The sequence below is a fragment of the Lepidochelys olivacea genome, assembly GCF_965140295.1.
Source record: "Lepidochelys olivacea isolate rLepOli2 genome assembly, chromosome: 22".
Lineage (NCBI taxonomy): Eukaryota > Metazoa > Chordata > Testudines > Cheloniidae > Lepidochelys > Lepidochelys olivacea.
Genome location: NC_140432.1, coordinates 9,420,093 through 9,431,106, shown reverse-complemented (window position 1 = coordinate 9,431,106; position 11,014 = coordinate 9,420,093).

Sequence of the window (11,014 nt, the reverse complement as noted above, 5' to 3'; positions counted from 1 at the left end):
GGGAGTCTGTGACACAGCAAGTAATTAATTCAGTGTCTCCTGAGTCGCAACCCAGGATCTTAACTTCAAGCTCATCCTTTCTTCCTAGAAAAACAGGCAGCATCGTGTAATAGGCAGAATAAAATCCGTTTCCCTGGAGAGAATCTGTTCTTCTGTCAAATTGAGCCATGCCTGAGCTGTGAACGTCAAATCCCAATTCCAGCTCCTGAGCATTCAGTGTGTTTGGATCAGTGGAGTCAATTGGGCGGAGGCTGGGGAAAAAGGTTGACCCAGGCCTGTAATTCTGGAGTAAGAGGATCAGCATTTGGTCCCTGCTACAGCTTTGAAGTGCTAGAGGGCCCTGGTGTGCAGTTTTTAAAACCTCATTCAATAGAAATCTCATTTCTGCTGCCTCCTGCCTTTGCACCCCAACTGCATGGAAGAGTCCCCTGGGGCTCCCAGGAGTTCTCTTCTAGCCCTGGCTACCTACTGCCCTGAGGCAAACTCCCTATTCCATTTCTGCCTTCCAGTCCTTTTTCTCACGTGATATATACAGGAGTGTGGACTTGGGACAGAAGGTGGGAATGGGAGGGCCTGGGAGACAGGGCTCCTGGGTTCTAATCCCACCGCTGACTTGCTGGGTGAACTCATGGAAAGTTACTGTGTCTCTGTGCCTCTATTTCCCCATCTGTATGGTAGGTGCAATAATAAACCTTTACCCCTCAGGCTGAGTATTACGGAGCTTAGTTAATGTACCTCAAGTGCCTTTAACCCACAGTTGCACGTTCCCTGACACCACCAATGATAACATCAACCCTTTTCACCCAAGCATCTCAAAATACTTCCTATATTGCAGTAACTGAGCTTCACAATTCCCCCTGCGAAGGTTAAGAAACAATCTTCATTTACAGATGGAGGAAACTGAGCCCCTAAGGGACCCATTCCAAGTGAACTCTCTCTCGTGGTTCCAGAGAGGATGGTTCTAGACTATTCTCAGTGGTAGAAGAGGACAGGACAAGGAGTAATGGTCTCAAGTTGCAGTGGGGGAGGTTTAGGTTGGATATTAGGAAAAACTTTTTCACTAGGAGGGGGTGAAACACTGGAATGCGTTACCTAGGGAGGTGGTAGAATCTCCTTCCTTAGAAGTTTTTAAGGTCAGGCTAGACAAAGCCCTGGCTGGGATGATTTAATTGGGGATTGGTCCTGCTTTGAGCAGGGGGTTGGACTAGATGACCTCCTGAGGTCCCTTCCAACCCTGATATCGTATGATTCTATGATTCCTCTGCTGCTGGACATCTGGATCCACCTCTGCATTGTGGCAGGGCAGCCGCACTGCAGCCCCTTGCTGAGTTGTTCGATAGTGACATCTGCTGGCAAAGCAATGGTACTTTGGGGTTTTGGGTTCATCGAGGCGGGGGGGGAGGCCGAGCGTGCTTAGCTGAGCCTTTCCTTCTGCTGGTTTAAACAGGGCAAGCCAGTGTAAAAGTCCAGGATCAGTATCCCACCCTCAAGAGCTGAGACCTGCATTACTGAATTATCAGAGCAAGCCCAGCCTGTGATATGGATAAAGGGGGCATCCTGGTGCTTTCTCTCTTCTGATTGTATGCTGAGCCTCCGCCTTCAGGTCTAGCCTCTGTACCCCAGTCTGTGCATTGAAGACAAATATCTGCCTAGTTTCAAACAGAACAGAGAAGGGCCCAGATCCAATCCCAGCAGCCCCAAACTCTGGGGTAGTTGGATTCCGGAGCCGAACTTCATGGCTGAGGCCTATTCCTAGAGCGAGCTCCTGATCAGTTGCACCTGGTCCTGGCATCCCGGAGGGATACAGCTCCCAAGGCAAACTGCAGCTCAGGCTCACCTCTACTAGCAAAGTATCTGCATGTTGCTAGTGTAGACAGGAAGCAGGGCAGGCTTCCTCCCCCAGCATGTCCCACCGATGTCCCTGCCCCCGCCCCCCCAGCTACACATGCAGGACAAATCCCCCTTCGTCCAAGAGGTGGAGATCAGCCTCCATGGCCCACTCAGTGCTTAGCCTCTCAGCCGAGTGGGGAGGCCAATTAGTGGTGTCTGGGGTAGTGGTCTGTATGACTAGGGGGTCTCACACTTAACTGCTTCTGTAGGCAGAGCTTATGGCACACACCAGGGGCTCTTTGAATCCTCAATTTCACTTCACAAGCCCCTTGAGCCACCTTCCATCCCCCTCTTAAATAGATGGCAGGAACTCTCCCTGTCAGTTTTCCACCCCCCACCCCCAAATCAGTAGGGATCTGGCCACTGATGCCTGCAATGCTCCCTGAAATTTTGGACTTGATTGGATGTGGAATTCAACGTTCTCACACTAGACAGACAGCTGCAGAAATGCCATCCAGCTGAGTGTACAGCCTTCTCCAACTAGGTCAGATGTCCAATCCCAGAATTATTTTTCTTTTTTATGCAGGGTTCATGCAACCAGAAACTATGTCCTTGTCTTGAAAGCTGTTACTAGTTATGCTCATGACCTGAAGAAGAGTTCTGTGTATGCTCGAAAGCTTGTCTCTCCCACCAACAGAAATTGGTCCAATACAAGCTATTACTTCACTCACCTTATCACTGTAATATCCTGGGACCCACATGGCTACACCACCACTGCATACATGATACTCACAGCTGTCTTGGTGGGTCATGACCCATCTGCTGGGACCTCCACAATTAGGATAGGTGCTTGAATAGGCACAGGACATGAACCAGGAAGCCAGTGCAGGGTGCTGAGCATCACCGGGCTTCTCTGCTCAGCAAGTGGCCCAAGATCGACAGACCTCTCTCTACATCCTTTCAACTGCACCTTTAATGATGGTTGTAACGCTGTTTAGTACCCTCTATATCCTCACAGCCCTTCTAACTCCCAGTGATTGTTTTACAACACCAATGATTCACAGTGAAGTCAGAGAGAGTCCTGACAATGTGAGAGCAATTGCGGAAAGCTGTGTAAAAGCTGCCGCTGATCATCTAAATGTAGCAATTTGCCATTCTCATGTGTGCCACAAGGTGGTGCAAGGGAAATGGTTTCAGTCCCTCTTTTCCTTGGCCTCTGGGAGCTTCATGTGTCTAACTTTTATTTCACTCTAGGAAGCGATGACCTCAGGGATTGGTGGCAGGGGCTGCCTAGCCACATAAATGCCCAGAGATCCATAATGGTATATCCAAATTTTCTTTTGCACCCTTGGGCTTCTCCCAATTCAAAGGTCACATCCCTTGCTGCCTCAGGCTGGCTTCATCTGGCCCACAGGAGGAGAGGATGCTCCCGCCCTATCAGATTAACATCTATAACTGCAGCATAAATCACTCACTCACCCCAGTAAGAGTGAAATGACAGCAGGTCTGCGTGTGGGGGAAGCGAATGTAGGTCTAGACTGGCGCAGAGCTGGCATATAAGAGCTAAAGAGCTTGCTTTTCCATTCGCCTAAGTGTGGGGAACTTCGTTGGAGTCATTCTCACCTCGCTGTTGTGGGGAAGATCAAAATCAGGTCTTAACGTTTTCTGAGCTGACCTATTTCTCTGTCGCCAGAAAAGCGAGGAGGTGGGAGGGGACAGCAGAGCTGGGGGGACCTTTCCCTTTCTTAGAAGCACAGTGGGTTCGGGTGAGAAAGGAAAGCTGAGTTGCAGAGCAAACCACCAGTGTTCCAATCGGGAAGAAACCCCCTAGATTCACATCTGAAGAAGGGTGGGTTTTTTTACCCATGAAAGCTTATGCCCAAATAAATCTGTTAGTCTTTAAGGTGCCACCGGACTCCTCGTTGTTTTTCTAGATTCACATCTTAACTAACTCTCCTCAGCTGCTTGCTGGCTACCTTAGAGCTGGGATTAGGATTTTAAAGGCGTATTGTTTTTTAGAACACATCAGCTCACCCATGCTAACTAACCCACTCTAAAACTCCACTGTAGACAAGGCGACAGAGACGTGACCAGTTTAGCACGTTAAAATACGTGAAACGAGCGAGGAGTTCATTGAAATCTCTGGCACTGCTCGCTGTAGTAAAGTTAACCACATATGTAAGTGTTTGTGGGATCAGGCCTTAGTGTGTAGCAAGTAATGATTTGTCTGTAGCATCTTTGCCTTTAGAATGAACTACAGTGCAGAGACAGGGCCCCATTCTGACTTACATTAAGTAGTGCTTCCTCCTGCAATTACTCCGATAGATTTCAGGGGCACTGTTTGGGCTTACTGAGTAAATAAATTAGGTCCACTATTGTCAGCTCACCCCCGAGAGACTTCAGAAGACTCATCGTGGAGAGTTGATAGTTCATAGACTGTGAACTGTTTGGGGGGGGGGGGGGACTTTATCCTCTTTTGTACAATGCTTAGCACAATGTGAGGCCTCTCCGTGCTACTGTCATATAAGCCCGGATCCTGCGATCATGCATGTGCTTAACCTTACTACTGTGAGTAGTCCAGTCCTCTCAGTAATAAAGATACTCATGGTCATAAGTGCTTGCAGAATCATGGATGAAATGTTTAGGAACGTACAGTGGCAAGGTGATGGGCTAGGGTGACCAGGTGTCCGATTTTTGACAGGAACTCCCCCTTGAAAAGGGATCCTGGCAGCTGTGGTCAGCACCACCGATTGGGCCGTTAAAAGTCTTGTGAGTGGTGCTGCGGGACCAAGGCAGGTTAGTTTCTACCTGTCCTGGCACCGCACTACATAGACTGCCCTCGCCCCAGGCACCGGCTCTGCACTCCTATTGGCTGGGAAGGGTGCCTGTGGGCAAGAGCAGCGCACAGAGCCTCCCCCTGCCCAGAAGCCAGACCTGCTGGCTGCTTCCGAGGAGCAGCACAGTACCAGGACAGGCAGGGAACCTGCCTTAGCCCTGCTACGCCACTGACTGGGAGCTGCCTGAGGTTAGCCCATGCCCCCAACCTTGAGCCTCAACACCCTGCTCCAGCCCTGAGCCCCCCCCCACACACACACACACAACCTGGAGCTCCCTCCTGCACCCCCAGCCCATCATCTCCAGCCCCACCCCAGAGCCTATACCCACTCCTGAACCCCAACCCCCTGCCACAACCCACAGTCCCCTCCCACACTCTGAATCCCTCAGCCCCACACCCCAGCCTGGATCCCCCTACTGCACCCCAAACCCAAGCCCCACAAACCTCTCCTGCACAACCCACTGCCTCAGCCCAGTGAAAATGAGCAAGAGCGAGCCACCATGGTCGGGGGAATGTAGTGAACACTGGTGAGGCCTGGGGGGACGGGCAGGGCTAGGGTGTTCCGTTTTATGCGATTGGAAAGTTGGCAACCCTATGATGGGCGCAGGGCAGGACTTTAAATATATAATGACCTAGACAAATAAGCATTTTCCTAGAGAGGATGTGCTTGGAATCACCTTTGAACACAGGGGTGTATTATTATTTTTATCATTTCATGTATCTTAATAGATTGACACAAGATCACCAACATACGATAAAACTGCATTACATAGACAGACAAATTGTAGAAAAATTCTCGAAAACCATTCCTACAGCAAATTCCATTAAAATACGCAGCGAGAGAGAACACATTCAGTGGCTGAAAAGATTCCTCTGAATGTACTACAAATGGGAATTTGAGAATTAAAGTAGGAGGATCTAGAGATTCTAAATTAGATTAGGGTATATTTCCCCCATACCTAGGTTTGTTTTGGTTATGTTCACCCTTGCAAACTGCTATAGAATTGCTAGTATACAAATACATGTATATATATATAATATGTGTGTGTGTGTGTGTGTCCATCCATCAGGACACTTCAGAGAACCGGCTTTTTCTGGAGGGATTACAGCAGCTCATCAGAAGGGTATTAAATATGTCATTTGCATTCACACTAAGAATTGGTCATCTTTCAGTGCTGTGGTGGGACAAATCAGAGGTGGTTAATAGGAACACGTAGCTGGGAAATCTGTGATTGCGCACAAAAGAAACCAATTCCATTTCATCAATATGGCACGTGTCTCTGAGCCCATGGCATTATACTGGGAGAGAGTGAATTGAATTGATGAAATTGATAACCTCTCTCTTGCTCGAGTGCGATCTAGACATTCAAGCAGGGAAAGGGGAGTTAGTTTAAAATCCTTGCGTTCTGTTCCTAGCTCTTCCATTCATTCCAGAAACACAACTTTGAGGCATTGAGCCATTAAAAGATTTCCCTCGGTTTCCCCAGCAGGAAACCTGGGACTCTGTTACAATCCAGCCCTCAATCTGGGATTTCTGGTCTCTTTTATGATCTGCCAAGGGTCTTATGCCGAGAGGCAGATGTGAGTGCCTTGTAGAGAGCGCTGCATAAATAGCCAGTGGACTAGTTGTCTCCCCATTCCCCCCTTTCACTAATTTATTTAATTATTCATTTGTCTCCTTCTCCCACCCCCACCAGGATGCATGGCAGTCCTGTGAAAATCAGAAATGGTAGAGAGCATTCTGGAAACCTGTCAGAGTCACCATTTTGTCATAGATGTAAAACCAAAGATTAAGAACCCAATGGATCCTGCTCATAAATGTGTCATGGTTTTATAGCACAGTCAAGTGATTGTGGGTTTTTGTTTTTGTTTTTTTTGGGGGGGGGGGGAAGGGGAGAAGAGAAGGAAGAAAGGTCACATGCAATAAAAGTAACAAGGGAGAAATTTCTTTGTTTTTAAGGTATTAAACCAGGACAGTGTTTGAAGTAACAATCATACTGTTTCCAATGGCAGATGAACATGTTTTCATATTTAACACCTCCCATCCCACCAGCCTGAGTCTACCAGAGCCCCTGCTTCCCTCCCTATCTTACCCTCCCTTGGTTGATCCTGCTGCCCCGACCTAGCCAGCCCCTGACATCAAGAGGAGCTGCTGCTGCAGGTTCGGCAGCTGGTGGTGGTTGAGGCCTGGCACGCGGCACCCAGGGCAGGGGCTAGGTTTTGGCCGGGCCACAGCCCACAATCTCCCAGCCACGTTCAAGACCTGAACTTCAGGCTTTACAAAGCAAAGGGCCGTTGCTTCCTTGGAGCCCTGTCTCCAGCCCTTATGCTTTGTCAATATTATTGAAAGGATACATTGCAGCCCTGTCTGAAAGGACTGAATGCAGGTCAGCTGCCACTGAGGTTTCCATTTTAAAGCAGCGCTTCCTCAGCTCTGCCTAAGTGAGAGGTGCTTTGGCCACAGGGCAGGATCTCAACGGTTGTCAAAAATGGAACCCATTGCAACTGTCCTCATCTTTTGCCTGGAGGTATCCATGATCGTGTGAGGTGTTATGCACAGATGAAGGTAGAGTACTGTATGTGGGGACCTGCTATCACGGTTCCTTACCCATTCTGAACTCTAGGGTACAGACCGGGGACCGGCATGGAAGACCCCCAAGCTTATTTCTACCAGCTTAGGTTAAAAGCTTCCCCAAGGCACAAATACTTCCTTGTCCTTGGATGAGTACTGCTGCCACCACCAAGTGACTTAGACACAGATTCAGGAAAAGGACCACTTGGAGTTCCTGTTCCCCAAAATATTTCCCCAAACCCCTTCAGCCGCTTTCCTGGGGAGGCTTGAGAATAATCTACCAACCAGATAGGTAAACAAGGTGAGCACAGACCAGACCCTTGGGTTTTTAGGACACTAAACCCCCTCAGATTCTTAAAAACAGAACTTTATTATAAAGAAAAAAGTAAAAGCAGCACCTCTAAAACCTGGATGGAAGGTAATTTTACAGGGTAGTAAGACTTAAAACAGAGGATTCCCCCCTAGGTAAAACTTCAAAGTTACAAAAAAACAGAGCTAAACCTCTTTTAGCAGAGGGAAAATTCACAAGCTAAAAACAAAAGAATCTAATGCATTAGAACTTACTATTTCTCTAATATTAGATGCATCATTTCAGTAGGAGCTGGTTTACTTGCTTGGTCTGTCTCTGAGACACCACACAGAGCACAAAAACAAAGCCTTCCCCCATCTCCCCAGATTTGAAAATATCTTCTTTCCCCATTGGTCCTTCTGGTCAGGTGCCAACTAGGTTAATTGAGCTGATTAACCCGTTACAGGTAAGGGGATTCTGTACCTCTGGCCAAGAGGGATTTTATATTAATGCATACATAAAGGTTGTTACCCTTCCCTTTATATTTAGGACACCTGCAATTTTCACAAGCTGCTGCTCAGAGCTGAGGGGCAATGTGGTCTAGTGGCATTAGGCACAGGACTAGGAGATCCTCATTCATTAATGCATAGGGATTAATTGTCCTCCTGTCAATGAGGCCAGTAATATCCCTGCTCAGCTGTGTAAAGTATTTGGAAATCCCCAAATGGAAAGCACTACATAAACGCTAAGTTTGTTGCTGAAGACAAGGGTGGCCACAAGCCACTTCATAGAATTGGAAGGTCAGCAACTAAATTATCCCGGCTTTGGAGCAAGAGAAAAGGACATGGGTCTGTTATAGGATCTTCAGGAGGTAGTTGCATTTTGCGCTGGATAAACCCATAATGGGTAACTGCATTATACATAGTGAGGGGCCGGCATCCAGTTTGCCTGGAAAGGGACCATTTTTGCTATTGCTCGGCTAATGATTGGGAGGCCTTTTTGGGACATTCAGTCACCAATTTGATGACATTCATTGTGCTTCTGCATGTAGCAGGGGAGACCACAAGCAGGTTATCATCTCCTCCCCCAGGAGGAGGATAGTCAGTATGAAATGGGCTTTGACTAGGTGGTTTTCTTATTTCCCTGGTACTTACGCAGCTGGTGCGTTGGGTTTTAAATTACAAAAAAAATAAAACAGATCTGGCAAAGATCTCTGCCACAAGGCTTACATAAAACCGACCATGGTTCGGCTGCTGGTGAGTGGAGTCCACTGCCCATCATGCTGATGAAAGTCTCTTTCCCTGCTTGTGGTCTCTGCTCTGTTGATACCCATCTGTTCTTTCTTGTCTTAAACTTAGACTATAAGCTCTTTGGGTGGGGGGAGGGGAGAGAAGAGAAGAGTTGTCATTTTATTCAGTGTTTATATGGCAGCTAACACAATGGGGTCCTGGGCCATGACTTGGGCTCCTAGGTGTTTAATAATAATAATAAATAAAGTATCAGTTTAGCCTTAAATATTTTCACTGGGGAAAGGACCTGTAACAGATAGGGCACTCACCATGACATGTAGCAGCTCGCTCACCAGCACCTCCTGCTGGCTAGTCTGGGAATTAGCTCAATCTCCAGCCTCAGAACACCCCCTGCTGGCCAGGGTCTCACCTGCCTCAGGCCCCTTGTCCCTCCCAGACCCAGGACTCCTTACTCTGGAGTTCTGCCCACTGCAGTGCCCCCACACACTAGGTCTTCCCTCCCAGGGGAAACCCCTAATCCCTACCTTGTCTCAGAGGGTGCTGCCAGTCATCATCTAGCCCCCTCTCACTGGGGCAAACTGCAGTCTGTAATGGCCACTCACCATTGGCGAGGGGGTTGGACCAACTGCTTCTACCTACTCCCAGGCTGCACTTCTGCAGCCCCAGTACCTCCTTGGGCCTTAAACAAGGCCTCAGCCTGGGGAGTGGCCAGGCTGGAGCTCCCCAGCTCCTCTTGCCTTTTCCCAGCACTGCTTTGCTTCAGGAAGCCTTTTCTCCCAGGCAGCTAAGTCCTTCTCACTCCCCAGCTGGAGTAAGACTAACCTACTGCCTCCCTGAGCCCTTATATCCAGGCCAACTGTGGCCACACCCAGTCAGGCCACAGCTGTGCCTGCTTCCCCAGTCAGCCTACCCTGTTTTCCCAGGAGTGGGGTCACTGCCCCACGACGCTATCCCAAATGGCACAGCTAAATGCGAGATGGAACAAATGGTTTAATAGTTAGCACATCTTCTAAGGGACCTTTCCCAGACCAGAAGAAGAACTGTGTGTAGCTCGAAAGCTTCTCTCTCTCACCAACAGAAGTTGGTCCAGTAAAAGATGGTACCTCACCTACCTTGCCTCTCTGATATCCTGGGACCGACACAGCTACACTGCATGCATAACGCCACACAAGGAGGTTGGGGAGCAAACAGCCTCCATTATCATATTCAGATCCAGGGTTAGGCTACTCACCGAGGGTATGGGACAGCCTTGGTCAGTTTCATCTCCCTTACTGGGGCGGAAAAGGGATTTGAAGAGGATCTGTGTGTCCTGAGAAGAGGCCTCATGCATACCTATTAGACTAGTGGTTAGATAATGTAAGGGGGCTGTGGTAGACTCTGAGTCAGTTCTTCCATTCTAGCCCACGAGAAGGGATTTGAATAGGGCTGTTTATTGTATCAAGTGAGTGCCACAGGGATATTTGGACGTTGGTTGCTCTTCACATATTCTTGAAACTGTTCCACTTTCATCAAATAGTAATTGGGCAACAAAGAACATGAAGACCCCTCTGTAGTCCAGGGTTTTGGGTACGTGCCCAGGTTTCTAGTGGGTCTGGTTTAAATCCCTTTTCTTCTTAATGAGAAGGGAGTTCAACCCAAATCTCTTGCCTCTTAAGTGAATGTTCTAAGTGCTGAGGTATTCTGAGCTGATGGTTCCCTCTGTCTTTTCCGTTGAAGGAGGGTCACTTTAATTACATATTCGTTGGCCAAAAGGCATAGTAAACAGCTGGGTGTAGTTTAGAGGGTTGGGTCATGACCTATGATGTGGGAGAATGGGGTTCAAATCCCATTTCGCCTTGAAAAGAAGGGATCTGAACTTTGATGGTATCTCTCAAGTGAAAGGCCTAAGTGCTGGGCTAGGAGGTAGTTGGATGTGGGGGCTCTACACATCTTTTCTGTTTCTAGTCTTTTCTGTTGAAGGTAGGTCACTTTCAGTAAATATTACATGAGAACTGGGGCAGCAGATTTCTGAGGTTCCCTCTGTAGTCCTGTGGTTTGGCTACTTGCCCCAGAAGCAGTAAACTGCGGGTTCAAATTCTCCTTTCTGTTTCTTGAAAAGGCATTGGCAGCTTGATCTCTTACCTTGCAGGCGTTCCACTTGAACTATATATTAACTGGAGCAAAGGACACTTTCCAAGCCCTCTATGGTATGAGGGTTAGGGTGCTCACTTGACATGTGAGTGCTCCTGGTTCAAAGC